Below are 17,355 nucleotides of genomic sequence, written 5' to 3'. Positions count from 1 at the left end.
GTCCCCTGGGCACTGCTCAGCCTCTTGCTTCCCATGAGGCCCTGCCTGGCTGACCCTGTGTCTAGTCTAAGAACCAAGAGAGCCCGTTTGCAAATATTCCCTTAAATGGAAGCACAGGGATTGTCCGTGGACATTCTTCCAGGATGGTGACGTCAGCCCCGGGCATGGAAGCCAGCACAGTGGTGAGGATAGAGCCTCTCAGATCTGGAGAGACCCCTCCTGCCCAGCCAGTGTCCCCCACAAGCCAACTGCAGTCAGGGGCTTGGTGGTGGGAGGGAGGGGCAGGGAGATCTCAGATACAGCATACCTGATCCTGGCTTGGGGGCCCATTTCAATTTTGGATCCCAGTGGTGACCCTGGCCCTAGCTAAGTCTAGAAGACAATCTCGCATGGACGCTGGGAGTATTGGGGTCACGTCCCAGGATGAACAACCACTGCTGGGTCAGAGCTCAGATCCCAGCTCCACCCTGATGGTGAGAACTCAGGCACGGGACTCACCCTCTCAGGTCCTTCCTCTGTGAAATGGGGTCAAGAATGCTAATCCTAAAGCTCTTGTTGAGATGAGCTAAGACAGTAATCATCCTGCTTGGCATCTGACACCCCGAGGACCCCCCAGTCATGGTCAAAGTTCGGGGCACCAACCCTGGATCCAAATCCAAACCCTGCTGGCTCCAAGGGTAGGATCGAGGAAGGAGAACTCTGGCTCCCCCGACATCTCCCCACCTGGCTCTGCTGCCCCCTAGGGCCCCACACTGTGGCCCGGTCACTGTTTAAACCCACAGATCCCTTCACTTTACAGTTATCATTTTAGCAATGTCCCCTTGTTCTCAGAGTCAAGGTCACATCCTCACTGTGACTTCTGGGTGGTCTGGTCCCTCTGATCACCTCCCCAGACTCCCATCATGGCACTCTCCCCCTCGCCTTAGTACCCAATGCCCTCTCCCACCTTGGGCCCTTAGCATAGTCTCTTCCCTCTACCTTGACTGTGCCTGGCCAACTCCTACTCATCCGTTAGGTCCCAGCTGAAAAACCCCTTCCTGGCTGGGGGACTTGTCTAATCCAATTAGATCCTACCTGGGATCTATGTGTCCTTATACTTAACACACATGTAGAAGGGGCCGTTATGGGCCAAGCGTGGCTCTAAATGTATTACAAATGTTAATGCTTCATCCTCACAGCAATCCTGGGAGACAGGTACTGCTAGTACACCTAGTTTGAGAACATAAGGGCACTGAGAAGCTAAGTGATTTGTCCAAGGTTGCCCGGAGGTAAAGATGGATTCAAACTCAAGCAGGTTGGCTCCATGTTCATCCTCTGAAAACTCCCCCACACCACCTCTCCTCTCCTTTCTCTGCAACGCCTTGTCATTTTCACGCACTGCCACAGTGCATGACATTATACATCCATGTGCCCGCATGTCTGCTGAACATCTTTCTCCCCCCTAGACTGTAAACCACATGAGGGCAGTTTGGGGTAGGGCAGGGGTGGGATCTGTATCTTCATGGCTACAGATGCAGTGTTGGGTACACGGGAGCCCTACATAAGTATTTGTTGAAAGGATGGATGGACAGATTGATGGACAGTCAGACACATGAACGAACAGAGGGACAGGGCCCAGAGTGTGACCCAAGGGGTGGTGGGCTGGGCTCACCTGGACTGGGGTACCTCCCAGCTCCTCATCCAGCTGGGCAGTCAGGATGGCAGACGCGGCGACCTCATCCTGGGTGGACTGGGCGCCCTGCCTGGAAGGGAAGTGAGACTCAGTCTCTCCTTCACCCTGGGCCTGAGAAACCCACAAATCTCCGGATTACAGGTAATGAAACTGAGACACAGAGAGGGAAAGGGGTTTTCTCAAAAGCAACCAGAGCGGGAACCAAACCAACATGCCCTATGGTCTGCTCAGCATCTCGCCTCCTTATAGAGATCTGAGCACAACCAGGGGACTTCTTCATCCTAAATCTGCCCTGAGGGGAGGTTTGTGGTGGGTGACTTTCTGCCTCACCTCTTCCTTATCTAAAGTTCCCATAACCAACATGTGTTATCTATATAAGCGAACAAAAATCTGACAAATTGCAAGTTCCCGCTGTGGTGCAGTGGGTTAAGACTCTGACTGCAGTGGGCTGGATCGCTGCTGAGGTGTAGGTTCAATCCCTGGCCCAGAGCGTGGGTTAAAGGATCCTGCATTGCTGCAGCTGTGGTGTAGGTTGCAGCTGTGGCTTGGGTTCAGTTCCTGGCCTGGGAACGTCCATGTGCGGCAGGTGGGGCCCTAAAAGGAAAAAAACTACAAATCCAACAAATCAGTGTCATGATGCATCTAATTTTTAAAAAATCCTGCCTTCTCATGAGTTTTGTACCATGTATTACCTAGTCCAAAAAAATTTCTTTCAAGCTGCTTTTAAAAGTCTGAGGTTGTCAGGGTATTCCCATTGTGGCTCAGCAGCAACAAACCAGATTAGTATCCAAGAGAATGGAGGTTCGATCCCTGGCCTTGCGCAGTGGGTTAAGGATCTGGTGTTGCTACGGCTGTGGTGTAGGCCAGCACCTCCAGCTCTAATTTGACTCCTAGCCTGGGAACCTCCATATGCCACAAGTGCCACCCTAAAAAGCAAAAAAAAAAAAAAAAAAAAAAAGTAAAAGTCTGAGGTTGTCAAGTTGAGAGGCATTCTACAAAATAAGACCAAGACTCTTCCAAAGCACCAAGGCTGTGAAAGAAGACTCAGGAACTGTCATAGATTAAAGACATAATGATTAAATGTCATCAAGAAGACGTGATGTCTAAGTGCCATGTGGCATCCTGCATTAGATCCTAAGGCCAGAAAAAAAGATATTAGTGGGAGAAGTGATGAAATTCAAGTAAGGTCTGTAGATTAGTTAGCAGTATTGTATCAGTGTTAATTTCTCAGTTTTGAAACTTGAGCTATGGTTAGGTAAGATGTGACCATAGAGGGAGCTGTGTAATGGGTACATGGCAACTGTCTGTACCATTTTTTGCAACTTTCCAATAAGTTATTTCAAAATAAAAAGTTTAAAAAAGAAGTTCAATGAACTTTAAAAACTTTGAAATTCCATAGAGAAATGAAGTGAAAAATGAAAAATACTGGAGTTCCCATTGTGGCTCAGCAGTTAAGAACCTGACTAGTATCCACGGGGATGAGGGTTTGATCCCTGGCCTTGCTTAGTGGGTTACAGGATCCAGCGTTGCCACAAGCTGTGGTGTAGGTTGCAGATGCAGCTCAGATCTGACGTTGCTGTGGCTGTGGCGTAGGCCTGCAGCTACAGCGCTGATTCGACCCCTAGCCGGGGAACTTCCATGTGCTGTGGGTGAGGCCCTAGAAGAAAAAAAAGAAAAAAGAAAAATGAAATAGTATACTGAGACACCATTTTATAAACTATCAAGTTGACAAACAGCAAAAGTTTGATAACACAGTCCATCGCTGAAGCTGTGGGGAAACAGACATCCTCATTTGCTGCTGGTGGCAATGCAAATGCTACAAACTCCATGCAGGGAGCTGGGCAGCATCTATCAAAATGACAAGTATATTTATTCTTTGACCTGGCAATTCTGCTTCTGGGAACTCACTCCAGAGACATTTCTCTACACATTCAGAGTGATGTTTGTTTAAGGTTACTAATCACAGCAATGCTTGTAATGGCAAAAGTTTGGAATCCACCCAAGTATGCCTCAGCAGGGAATTTGTTAAAGAAACCACAGGATAGCCACACGATGGAATATTATGCAGCTATAAAAAAAGAGAATAAGAAAGCCCTTGGAGTTCCCTGGTGGTTCAGCAGGTTAAGGATCCAGCGTTGTCACTGCTGTGGTGTGGTTTGACCCCTGGCCTGGGAACTTCTGCATGCCACAGATGCGGCCAAGAAAGTAAATAAATTAAAATTTTTTTAAAATTAGAAACCGTGGGAGGATAAACAGCACTTTGAGTGGAACTGTGGGAAAGATTTTTGTTTGTTTCTCCCTACTCCCCCATGTCTCCTACAATGGACTATAATGCTTTTTTTTTCTTTTTTTATAATTTTTTTTTTTTTTTTTTTTTACTTTCAGGGGTCTCTGTTTTTCTTTTTTTTTTATTACTCAAATGAATTGTCACATCTGTAGTTGTATAATGATCATAACAATCTGATTTCACAGGATTTCCAGGACCTATAATGCTTTTATGAGAATAGTTTAAAAGTGGTTTCAAGAAATAAGACAAGCCGTGCTGGCCTCCAGATGACAGCCTTTCCCAGTGGCGTGTGGCTGTCCCGCCTTAGGTCCACGCACCCCAGGCTCGCCTCAGGCCTGTTTCACCGGCCTCCTTGTTGCCATGCTCAGGGCCCAGCCGCTGCCCCCCATGCCCCCCACCCACAACGCAGGGCCCCAACCCCTCACCAGTTGTAGATGATCTGTCCCTGACGGCCACCATGACGGTAGTTGTACAGGATAATGTAGCTGTCACCACCGTAGAACTGTCCGTACGTGGCAGGGTCCACAGGCACTTTGTTGGAGCCTTCGATTCTCCAGATCTGCCAGAGCCAAGCTGGGCTCAGACATGGTACAGCACCCCCAGCCCCATCCCTACTCAGGTCAGCTGGGAAGCCACAGGGTGGTGGGCAGTGCTTACCCAACAGGACTGCACTCAGACTCAGACTGAAGTTAAATAACTTGCCCAAATCACAAAGCCACTAGGATTCAATCCTGCTCAGGATCCTTACAGCGCACGCCTGTCCCACCCTGAACTTCCTTCTCGCAGAGATCAGCCCAGGCCCTGGTAGCTGTGTGGACCTAATTCAAATCATGCTCCACCCCCTCAGAGGTTGTACGACCTGGGACAACTTGCCTAACATCTTTGAGCCTCACTTTCCTCTTCTGAAAAATGGGAATAGTCAGCGTTGTTGTGAGGATCAAATGAGTTTATTCATGAAAAGTCTAGCAGAGTGCCTGGCACAGGGCGATGGCTTTGCAGGGGGCTACTGCTCTTAATTATGAGAATTATTATCATTTTATTACTAATATGACCACTATTGAATTTTCAGGATTTTATAGATCAGCTACTGGGGCAGGTCCATCACTAAGTGACTGACTCCTGCTGGCACATCTCTTTACAGAGCTCTGGTGACACTGATTCCCCTCAACTCAAGGAGTCATGAAGCCCTGCAGCGCCACCTGGTGGTGCTAAAAACCCCAGGAGATAGAATCTCTGAATCTTAAAAATCCTTGAAGGTGATGGAATGGGATGAAACCTCATTTTTACAGGTGAGGAAAGTGAAGTTCAACAAGGTTAAGGAACTCACCCAAGGTCACACAGATGAGCTGCCAGGGCTCTTTCCACACTGCCCTATCCTGATCATTTTCATTACATCCTCCCCTCCCACTGAAGCGATAAATGAGAAATGAATGAAGAATAACACCAATGACAAAAACAAAAATAAATAAAAACAAACACTTTTGCTATTTCTATTATGTAGAATGGAATCAATGTTTTCCTGAAGCAGATTCTACCTTGTAAACATCTCTCAACTCCACCCCCCCCCACCTCTCCACCTTCGCTGTGACCTCCCTGATTTCAAGGTCATCGTCTCTTCCCTAAACTATTATAACAACCTCCTAATGAGATTTCTACCCTCATCCTCCTGCCTCTAATTCATTTTTGTGATGAGTTCCAGAAGCACAGAACTGACCCTATCACATTTCTGCTTTTTAAAAAAGAAAAAAAACTCACACATAAAACTCTCACTAGCACCTAATGGTTGATACAGGATCAAGTCCACACCCTTGGACACAGAACTCAAGGCTCCTCCTTTAGGATGCCATCAGCACCAGACTCCCAAGACAGCTCCCTGCCTGGAATACTCACTCTTCTTCTGTGGCAGCAAACTCCTACTCATACTCTGAAGCCCAACCAAAGGGTCCCTATCTCTGTGAAGACTTCCCCAATGACCCCCCTTCACTGCTCTTCCTGTGTTCCCATAATTCCTGTACACCTCCCATCTACCACTGACCACAGAGGTCTGAGCAACCAGAACGGCTGTGTCACCTCCCTCCCCAGATCAGGCGCTCTTCATGGGCCGGGTGGGGTCTCAGACACTTGGCATAGGGCCTGGCAAACAACAGTACTTAGGATATGTCTGTTGTAAAAATCAAGTAAGACAAAAAGAATCTCATCCACCAAAACTGTGGCCAAAACCACTTAAGAGAAACATCCTCCGAGAAGCAGGAGGCAGTGGGTGGGCCAGAAGTGCCTGGGAGGGAGCAAGGGAGGGGCCTGAACATACCCAGCCTGGCCCCCCAGGTACCTGTTTCTGGCCTGTGCCATCGTCATCCATGCCGTGCTGGGCAGCCATGGCCGTGGAGGTATGCAGAGTGGCAGCGTCGAAGGGCACACGCTCCACGTTGGCGATGTGGCTGGAGAGATAGCTCAGGCCCGGGCCGTCCACCTGGTCTGGGTCCCGCCAGTTCTTGAAGAACTGTTTGAACAGTGGGGTCTCACCGCCCTCGGGAAGGACGGAGACCTGGAAGCGGAGGGAGGAGAGCGGGATGAGCTGGGCTGGGGTCCTCAAGGGAGCCTCAGACAACTAGTCCACAAGAAGGGACTGCACCCACTGCAGCCCAGCCCTTCCCCACCCAAACTGGACCTATCCTCACTGTCCTGCCTGGCTCCAAGACTCACCTGGGTCTGCTTGGGATAGTTCATCTTGGAGATGAAGTCGGAGGCCGTTTTGAGGGCAGCCTTCCTCTCCTCCGTGTTGGCCTGCTTACCTGTTGGCAGATGGAGGATAACGGACCTGGGGTCAGCCCAGGGTCCCAGCATCCATGGTGCAGGGAAAGCAGCAGCCAAACCTCCCTCCCTCTTCTTTTCAGACTGTGGACAGTCAAGGCCAGAGACCCCAGAGCTGACCATGCCACCAGCTTACCCATTACTGAGCTCAGAATTATACAAAAGTGATTGCATTTCATCCACACGACCTCACATGACAAAGATCATTATCTTGTCCTATTACATATCAGGAAACCAGGGTCTTAGAGAGATTAAGTGACTTGACCAAGGCCACTCAGCCAACGGGAAAGCTGTGACTCAGACCCTCAGAAGCTCCCCTCCCCTAGGCCAGGTGTCCACAGCGGGGGGCTCCCCCAGTTCCACAATCAAATTCGCCCCAACCCTGAGAGCCTTCCCACACCTAGATAGCTCCTGGCTAGCTGGCGCCAGGCCTCAGACCCCAGCTTTCTCATTGTCAAGGCAGTAGGGCCCAGATAAAAATAATAATAGTAACACCACCACCACCAACAATAATAATACTATTTCCACAAGTGCTAATCCCTCTCTCTGCCATTCTCTGTTCACCCACTGACTCCTCCCCATTTTGTCCCCTTCCTAGGACTAGTCGCAGAGCTTCCCCAGAAGATGCCGATGGGTCCTCTCAACATCTGGGCTTCTTGGAAACATCAAGGTCAACCTTCTCCAAGAGCCTCCCCTACTCAGTCCCACATGACATTCCACAAGGAGTTCCATGGACCCCTCGCAGGGCATTTCCCCAACAGAACACTGATCGCCCCAATATACACTAGCAAGTTAAAGGCTCTTAAAAGTCCTGCAATAAACAAGCTTGTTAACATTGTAGAATCCAGCATAAGTCCATGAACTTATTTGACTGTAAAATTGTATGGGCTTTTTTTTTTTTTTTAACATATTTTTCACAAGATATCCATTAATCTTTCTAAGAAATAGTATTATAACACACTTGGGAAACATCAGTTTTAGCCCAAATAGGAAAACTGAGGCCAGAGAGGTAAGTATGGTGCCCAAGATCACACAGCAAGTCAACTGCAAAGCCAGGGCTTTAGCCCAAGACTCCTGATTTCTACTGCCCAGGGTGTCCAGAACACACATGCGACCCTCCCTCGTGAGCCGAGTGCCTGAAAGGCTGCAGGAGCTCCCACCTGAGTCCTGTTAGAGCCCTTCCCCTGTCCCCGGTACCTTTCCAGACAAAGATCTTCCCATCTTTGCCGTGGTCCAGGATGAAGCAGTCCTCTGACTTCAAGGCCCCCTGGGCGAAGGGGTTCTCATCGGCCACGAGGGAGACTGTCATGGTGCCTGCGCCGTTGGAGACCTGTGGGGACAAGAGATAGGTCCGTGAGTGACCTCCACCGCCTCAGCCTACCCACGGGCGCCCCCGAGCCCACACGTCGGGGGGGGGCCCACATCCCACTCCCACCCCCACAAACACGTGGCCTGGCACCCTCCACCCCTAAGGCTCATTCAGGGTTTCTCTGTCCTTTTCGGCTTTGTCACAACCACACCTGTGACCTACACACAAGCGTAGCGTGGAAACTGCACGTGGAAAAGGAAGGAGGGATCAAATGCAGGAATGCGGTGGCACAGGAAACGGACTGCATAGTTGGCGAAAAGATATTCAACCCCATCAGTTAAAAAAAAAAAGGAGATAAAAAATAAAAGTGGGGCGGGCTCATCGTGGCGCAGCAGAAACGAATCCAACTAGGAACCCTGAGGTTCCCCACAGATGAGCGTGACTCAGATGGGTCTGCGGTTGCTCACACGCTCTCATTCCTGGGGCAGGAAGGCAAAGGCAGTGGATGGGCATCCTCTGGAAATGTGAGCACCGCACCCCCTTCCCCTTCAAATCTCCCCCACCCCAGCCCTGCACCGCTTTCTTTGCTCAAGGCCCCGCAGCAGCAGAGCTCAGGAAGATTAGACCTCCTGCCTTCCTGTCCTGACCCCAGTCCCAGGGGGCCGAGCGGCTGAGGCTCACCTTGTAGAGCTTGGCCAGCTTGCGGTTGGCCGCGTCCTCCTTCACTGTGTCCTCAGTACCTTCGGGCAGAGTTGGCTTGGGGCCCAGCACCTGCAGCAGGTGGAGAGATAGAGAGAAGAAAGGGTGGTCGTGAGCTCCCAGCGGCCTCCTCCTCCAGGGAGGGGCCTGGGCTCCTGAGAGAGCTCCCTCCCCAGGCAGGCAAGGACCACACGGGCATCCACGGTGACCTTCCACTCAGGGCAGGGCCCCCTCAGGAGATGTCCTGCATCTCTCGACATGCCCCTTGTGAGCGGAGCTCAACCAGGGCTGCCTGTCAAGTCCTTCCCTCCCTGTCCCCTGTCCCCAGGAGCTCTGTGAGAACCCCTTGCTCCTCTGCCTCCAGGACAGTCCTTCAGATACTTACTCTACCACTTCCTCGGAGCCATCGAAGAATAACTACAGCTCTGAACACCTTTCCCCGCATGCCTTTAACAGACCTCATTTCATCGTCACACCCATGCCAAGAAGCACATATTACCATTCTCATTTCACAGGAAAGGAATCAGAAGTCCAGAGATGGAGTCTCTTGTCCACAGAGCTATGAGGTGCTTAGGTCAACGTCTGAACCCGTATCCCTGTGACTTTAGAGCCTATTTTCACACCTCCATTCTGAGCTACCTCTAACCTCAATGGCCCCCGCTACTGCCCCTCCTGCCCAGGCCTCTCCCCATAACAGTCGCCTTCTACTTTTCCTAAAAACCAGAACTCAAGGCCCCCAGACCAGCAGGAGCCAAGTGACATGGAGCACAGCTCACAGTCTCCTCCTTTTCCTGGCGAACTTCGCCTCTATTGATATATCCCTCAAAGTACAAAGGCTGGCAATGCCATCATGCTATACACTACTAGGAAATGGGGGGGAGGTGGTTTCCCATCGTGGCTCAGCAGTAATGAACCTGACTAGTATCCATGAAGACTCGTGTTCGATCCCTGGCCTTGCTCAGTGGGTTAAGGATCCAGTGTTGCCGTGAGCTGTGGTGTAGGTCACAGATGCAGCTTGGATCCCGTGTTGCTGTGGCTCCGGTGTAGGCTGGCAGCTACAGCTCCAATTTGATCCCCAGCCTGGGAACTTTCATATGTCGCAGGTGTAGCCCTAAAAAGACCAAAAAAAAAAAAGCCCAAACAAATAAAATAAAAAACAAAACCCTACTAGGAAATGGGCTATAAACTACCAGTAACAGTGAGAAGAGGAAAGAGGGGATTGGACTCCATTTTCTCTTTCTGACCCGGCTCCAGCACCAGGCTGGCCCTCAGAAGATGCCAAGACCCTTCTACTCAGCTCCTCTGGCGGACCTGGTCCTCCCCGTGAGAAAGTGAGGTCCTGGGATGCCAGCCCCGCCTCTCAGAGGAGTCTGGGAGTTGTCCTGGAAGATGTTCTTCTGGCTTGGCAGAAAAACAAATTCACCTCGAAACTGCCTACTGGGTGGAGGAGAGACCTGAGCATTCTGTCCCCAGGCTCTGCCCCCCACTGCACTCCTGGGATGTGGCTATGGGTACCTGGAGCATCCCGGCAGGCTCGGCATCCTCCTCAGACACGTGCACATGGGCCCGGCCACTCCGCTCATTGTCCCGGATGCCCTTAGACACCTGGGTGGCCTTCAGCCTCTCATACCGATTGCTGTTGGAGCCACACCACTGGTAGATGTCCTGTAAGACAGGGACCCCACGTAAGGCAATGCACCCAGCTTCATGCAAGTCCTACCCAGTGATATAACAAGGAGGAGACTGTGGGGGTGTGTAAGCTCACTTTGGTCTCTGTTTGCCCGGATGAGGGCCAGTGGAGCACACTCGCCCACATCCAAGCACAAGGGGTGTGGTCTGTGTACACTGGGGTATGTGAGTGTATGGCTTGGGTTCTATGTTTTATCAAAGGTACAGCTACACATGGAATGTGACTATAAATGTTTGCCTGCTGATGGGAGCAGAGATTGGCATAACCACTTTGGGAAACTATTTGGCTATACTTCTGAAGCTCACTAGCCCCATATCCGAGGACCCAGCAACCTCTCCTAGGAATATACTCAACAGAAGGGGATTCACACATCCACCAATGGCCTGTGCAAGAACATTCAGAGTGGCACCACTTGGAACAGCCCCAAACTGTCCCAAGTGCCCATCAATAAGGGAATGAATAGGAGTTCCCGTTGTGGCTCATCGGATTAAGAACCAGACACAGGGTCTGTGAGGATACAGGTTCGATCCCTGGCCTCACTCAGGGGGTTAATGATCCGGCCTTGCTGAAAGCTGTGGCATAGGTGGAAGATGAGGCTCTGATCCGGCACAGCTGTGGCCACGGTGTAGGATGGCAGTGGCAGCTCCCATTCAACCCCTAACCCAGAACTTTCATCTGCCACAGGTGCATCCATAAACAGAAAAAAACAAACAAACAAGAGAACAAATAAATAAACTGTAGCATATCCACCCAATCAAACCTTATATTGCAAGGAGAATGAACAATCTATAGCTAAAAGCAACAATGTGTATGGATCTCAGAAAGAGAATACAGGAGTTCCCTGGTGGCCCTGTGGGTTAAGGAGCCAGCATTGGCAAGACTGTGGCTCAGGTCACTGGCTGCTATGGTGTGAGTTCAGTGGGTTCCTGCCCCAGGAATTTTTGCATGCCATGAGTACAGCCAAAAAAAAGAAAAGAAAAAGAAAGAGAATGCTGAGCAAAAAGTCAGACATTACAAGGAATGATGCCATGTACATGGAGCTCAGAAACAAGTGGAACTACGCTGTGCTGTTGGTTGGGAGAGTGCAGGATGATGGTTACCCTTGGGGATGAAGGGACTAGAAGAGGACATGTAGGGCCTTGTGGGGGCTGGTGACGTTCTGTTTCTTGATCTGGGTGTTCCTCCCACACATGTGTTCATGCTGTGAATCCATAAAGCTGTACACGCTTCTGTGTGTCCGTTACATGCTGATAAGAAGCTTACACTAAGTGTGCACCTCTGTTTGCATGTAGAGATGGAGGTGGGGGTATGGTCTTTTGTGGGTACAATTACACGTGCATTTGGGGAAAATGTGTACAAAGCATCACATCTGAAAGGTGGGCCTGGGTAAGTGTATCCCACACACACTGCCACATACAAGTGTGCATGTGCAACTACAGGTATGACACACATAGGTGGGTCCTTAAACAACACGCCCACGTCTCCACATGCAGGCATTCATTGTGGTGCCATGTCCATGCCTGCTGGGCGAGGGCTTATAGTATGCAGTGCCAGGGTGTGTGTGCCCATAAGTGCCACGTCCGAGTCTACACGCCAGGCACGTCCACACCCGAGTCTCTGCAGGTGCGTCTGTCTCATGCACAGGGGCTGCTGTCCCCGTGACTTGCCCTGCTGTGTCTTTGCATTTGTCCATGTGGATGTGTCCACTTCCAGGAGTCAGGCCCGGCTAGGCCTGGAGGACTCAGAGGCCCTGGGGAAAGGGCAGGGCAGGACTCACGTTGCCCAGGTCCAGGATGAAGCAGTCGCCACGGTTGAAGCTCTCCCAGGACACAGGCACCTCGGTGGCGCGGACCACACGCCGCCCTTTGACCTGGAAGAGTCTCTGCACCGCCACTTCGTTGGGTACCACGTGCTTGAATCCTGATGCCACGCCTCCTTTCTGTTGGTCAAGGAGACAGCGTTAGTCTGGGGAACAGGCCTGGGGAAGCAGGGACGGGGGAAGGATAGGGATGAAGTTTAGGAAATTCTGGCTTGGGCACCAGTGGCCTTCCAGCAGATTCCCTCCCCATTGCACCTTGCTGTCACCCCTTTGAATCTCATACTCTACTAACAAAGATCCTTGGGCTCCCTTTCCTGGATCAAAAAGCTGTAAACATTCTGTTTTCAAAACCTGCCTTTCCCAAGGGATATTCTAAAGAACTCTAATCAGGAGTTCCCGTCGTGGCTCAGCAGAAACGAATCTGGCTAGTATCCATGAGGATGCAGGTTTGATCCCTGGTCTTGCTCAGTGAGTTAAGGATCTGGCATTGCTGTGAGCTATGGTGTAGGTCACAGGTGCAGCTTGGATCTGTTGTTGCTGTGGCTGTGGCGTAGGCCTGAGGCTACAGCCTACAGCTACAGCTCCGATTCAACTCCTAGCCTGGGAACCTCCATATGCTATGGGTTGTGGCCCTAAAAAGACAGGAAAAAAAGAACTCTAATCTGCCAAGATATACCGCAAGGAAAGAGTTCCATGATCAAATAAGCACAAGGAATGCTCCTTCCTTGCCCCCTGACCACACGCAAAGCACATCCACACGATAAAAGCTCTGGGAAGCCCTTTGGTGATTGAAGCTGCCTTTTCTTTACATAGAACTTCCCTACTTTACTGAATCCAGAACTGCTTTTCTCCTTCACATCTTGCCTGCAATCTGCTTGCAGTGTTCTGCAAAACCCACTTTGAGAAGCCCTCGTCCAATGCTTTCCCATCCTTCAAGGCTCTCTAGGAGGACTGCTCCAGCCGAAACCATCCTCTGCCCTCCTCGACAGTGCTGCAGCAAGTCCCACTCAGCTGTGCCTTCAGAGGCAGCTGCAGGTAAGCGACAGAGCACCAACCTCAGGTTCAAGTCCCTGTCCTGGCACTACAGTGCTGGGTGACTTTGGGTAAGTCTCTTTCCCTCTCTGAGCCTCACGCCTCTCCCTTCTGCAATGGTGACATAAGCTTCTGCAGTGCCACCCCCTGTAGTGGGCACCAAGTCCCAGGGAATCTCAGGAAGGCTTCCTTTCAGGGGTCAAAACTGTCCTTGGTTCAGCAAAAGGCCAAGTAAAGTGGGCTGGGCTTCCTCATGAGCAGTCCCCAGCCCCAGTGCTCAGGGATCCCAGGCCCCAGGCCTCAGGGACATCAAATCAGAGCTGAGAAGGTCCTTACAGAGCTCCTCATTTTACTCATGAGTAAAATGAAGCCCAGAGATGTGAAGTGACCTACTCAACGGCACTCAGCAAGCGTGTGGCAAAGCTAAGGAGTAAAACCTTGCCTCTTGTTCACGATCTGGCACACGCCACCCTGGCAGCTAAGACCAGACGCGTCTCCCTGGCCACTAAAGCCAGAAATGTGGCCATCTCCTCCAGGCCTCTGGCTGCTGTCTCACTTTGCAGAGTGAAGCCAAGTCTGACTGGCTGCACTGAGCCCACGAGGGCAGGGACAAAGGGAGAGAGGATAACCGGGTTCCCCTTAGGGCTACACACAACAGTGAGCCATACAGAAGTGATTGTGAAATGATAATGCCTGCTGGGCTGGCATTTTGCATGTGTCATCTCTGAGGGGGGTGTCATTATCCCCATCTTATGAGGATGAGGAAAGCAGATCCCAGAAGTGAAGAGACTGGCCCAAGATCTCAAAGCTAGTAAATGGTGGAGTTAGAATTCAAACTCAGGTGTGACTAAGTCTGTAAGGCCCACTTTCCCCCCCCAACATCAGGTGTTCTTAGAGTGAACATTACTAGGGTCACCCAGGAAGGGAGGCAGGAATAATCAATCCACTGTTCAGAGCAAGCTCGATCAAGTAAAAAATGTGGTGGTGTGGTTTTCCCTCCTGTTGTGAGCTGAGCGCCCCCTGGTGTCCTTTCTAGGTACCAGCATGAGGCTTTCAAGAGCATCCCCTTGGGCTCAGCAGGGTGGCCAAGGTATTCACAGAGCCTTTCTTTCCACCTGCCTTCAGGGGCCCTCCTGCTGGGGAGCAGTAAGGAAGGGCAGCTGGGGAAGATGCAATACCCTGTACTCACTTGGTAATGACTGCAGAGGCTTCCTCGTACTAAGCCCCATGCTTTGTGGCACCTGCTTTGTGGATATGCAATGTGGTCCCCACAAGACCCTGAGTTAGTGACTCCCTTTACCCCACTTCTCAGGCAAGGAAACTGAGGTCAGACCCCATGCCCAGGGTCCTAGCGAACTGGGGGAATATTTACCCTGAAGTTTGCCCTTCCAGGGACCAGCCTCCCACAAGTCTGCTAGCCCAGGAACTCCTGAGAGTCTGTGGGCAGCACTGAGCCTGGGACCTCATTCAACTAGAGATAAAGAGACAGTGGATCTGAAAAGTTTTTCCAAAAGATACTAGACAGACACACAGACCATTTCCATGGATTCCTCAGAGAGGAGGAAACGGGGGAAAGAGGGAAGAGAAAAATCTTTAAAACTTTTTTTATACATCTCTAGAATATTTTACTTGTTCAAGTGTACATTTATTCTTGGGGATTTTTGTTTGGTTTTGTTTTGTTTTGTTTTTTGTTTTGGGGGGGTTGTGTTCTTTTTAGGGCCATACCCACAGCATATGGCAGTTCCCAGGCTAGGGGTCTAATCGGAGCTACAGCTGCCGGCCCACACCACAGACACAGCAATGCGGGATCCCAGCCAAGTCTACGACCTATACTACAGCTCACAGCAACGCCAGATCCTTAACCCACTGAGTGAGGCCAGGGATCGAATCTGCGTCCTCACGGATACTAGTCAGATTAATTTCTGCTGAGCCACGATGGGAACTTCACAAGCATTTATTCTTTATTGAAAAATAGAGGGAGCTCCTGTTGTGGCTCAGCCATAATGAACCTGACTAGCATCCATGAGGATGTGGGTTTGATCCCTGGTCTTGCTCAGTGGGTTAAAGGTCTGGTATTGCCATCAGCTGTGTCGTAGGTCACAGATGCAGCTCGGATCCCACGTTGCTGTGGCTGTGGTATAGGCTGGCAGCTGTAGCTCTGATTTGACCCCTAGCCTGTGAACTTCCATATGCTGCACAATCAGTCCTAAGAGCAAAAAGAAAAAAAAAAATATAGAAACTTTCTTTTAAAAAAGGAAAAAGATTGTTCAATGTCATAAATCTCAGTTCCAACAAATTCTTTTCTGTGAATTTATAAATTAAAAAAATACTTGATTTCTAGTGAATGTGGACAGGCATTTCCTGATTAACTCCTCTAATCTTACTGATCTAGGAAATTAGACTTGGAGAGATTAGTTAACAAAAATGAAAGTAAGCTCTTAGGAGACGTTTGCAGATCGCCAAGTACAAGCATAGGACTTTTTTGAAAGTTTTACAATTTTTCACTCTTTTTACTATAACATTTAAGACTGATGTTGCTTTCTATGGTTTAATCATCAAGTGGGCAGAGATTGGCATCAAATTATTTGAACAAAATTTAATAGGATAAATTGACAGATCACTGTCAATCAACTATAATAATTTTTTTTAATTTAATAGGATATTATTTTAAAAGTCACTTTCAAAATTAAAGTGATGATATATATATGTGTGTTCTCTATATATGAATAATACATATTTATATGTTCATATATAGAGAAAAATTATGTACCATTTGGTGTATATCTCCCAGAGTAGAATCATGGGGACTTCCACTTTCTAAAAGCTCTATTTCTATGTTTGACATTTTACTATAAGCTTGTATTACACTTGTAGTTAGAAGAAGGAGAAAAGCTATAAAAATCTACAATTTAAAATATGTTAAGCTGTTTCCAAAACAGAGAAAAACCTATTGATGGGGGCTGGTCCTCGCCACCTGCTAAACTCAGGGTTCCTTAGCTAAGAAATGGGATGGAGAATAGGAAGGGGCTCAGTGATTCTGTGGTTTCCCATTGTGTTCCTTGAGGCCAGGGGACTGCGCAGCTCAGACCTGCTTAAACAAAGGGTTTCAAATAACCCAGCCCCAAGGGGTCTCTAGGGTTCTGTCTGGGAATCAGGAGGAAGGAGAGAAGGGATCAATGGCTCTGAACAATGCAGTGACTTTTAAGGCTTTGGGCGTCCCAGCTCAGGACAGGCCAGTCCCAATGGTAGCTCTTTCTAGCAGCTCTCATCCCCTCTCTGCCCCTTCTCACACCCCGAGGACAGAATTAGCTCTGAGGAGCAGGCTTTCACAGAAACAAGTCTTGCATAACAGGCTCTGCTCCTTGGAGATCTATAATTGATGAGGGCGCCAGGCCAGGAACCTTGGGGCTGGGCCTGCCAAGTGCGGGGGCAGCTGGAGGACTTGCGGAGAAGGTGGAAAACAGGACTAGCCTTGGATCTCACATTCCCACCAAAAGCCAAGGCCTTTCAGGACTGAAGTCCCAAAGGCAGGCCTGGGTTGGGAACCCACCCCTTGAAGCCTTCCTCGGAGTCCAGTCCAAGAACATCTCGGAAGAACCACCAGAGGGTGGAGGTCCTAACGATGCAGATTCCTAGGTTCCATCTGAGCTGAGATCAGAGACCAGGGAGTCTTCAAATGTCCACTGAACCAGCTCTGTACTGAGCCCTTCACACCTGGGTCTAAATTCCAGCTCTGTCACTTATCAGCTGTATAAGCTGCTTAGCTTGTCCACAAGCTGCTGTCGTCCACACAGCAGCAGTGAACAGGCACTATTGTTTTTGTTTTTCTTTTTTTTAGGGCCGCACCTACGGCATGTGGAAGTTCCCAGGCTAGGGATCAGGCTAGGGGTCAAATAAGAGCTACAGCTGCTGGCCTACGCCACAGCCACAGCAACGCAAGATCCGAGCCATGTCTGCGACCTAGAGGACACAGCTCACGGCAACTCGAGATCCTTAACACACTGAACGAGGCCAGGGATTGAACCCGCAACCTCAT

At 49.9% G+C, this 17,355-nt stretch overlaps 1 long non-coding RNA gene across 9 annotated transcripts in view; it reads right to left on the bottom strand.

The window, feature by feature from the left end:
- GSN overlaps positions 1-17,355 on the bottom strand; it is a 77,138-nt gene that overhangs the window by 6,258 nt on the left and 53,525 nt on the right. For all 9 annotated transcript variants that reach the window (XR_002337470.1, XR_002337469.1, XR_002337473.1 and 6 more), the window contains 8 exons: positions 12,246-12,407; positions 10,294-10,443; positions 8,761-8,850; positions 7,968-8,100; positions 6,663-6,751; positions 6,289-6,504; positions 4,385-4,518; positions 1,652-1,742 (listed from right to left, as the gene is read on the bottom strand). This is a non-coding gene — a long non-coding RNA (gelsolin). The remainder of the gene's footprint in view (positions 1-1,651; positions 1,743-4,384; positions 4,519-6,288; positions 6,505-6,662; positions 6,752-7,967; positions 8,101-8,760; positions 8,851-10,293; positions 10,444-12,245; positions 12,408-17,355) is intronic.

Source organism: Sus scrofa, chromosome 1 (assembly GCF_000003025.6).
Source record: "Sus scrofa isolate TJ Tabasco breed Duroc chromosome 1, Sscrofa11.1, whole genome shotgun sequence".
NCBI classification, from domain to species: domain Eukaryota; kingdom Metazoa; phylum Chordata; class Mammalia; order Artiodactyla; family Suidae; genus Sus; species Sus scrofa.
Note: the sequence above shows the minus strand (reverse complement) of the source record. Positions and strands in the feature narration are given on the sequence as shown.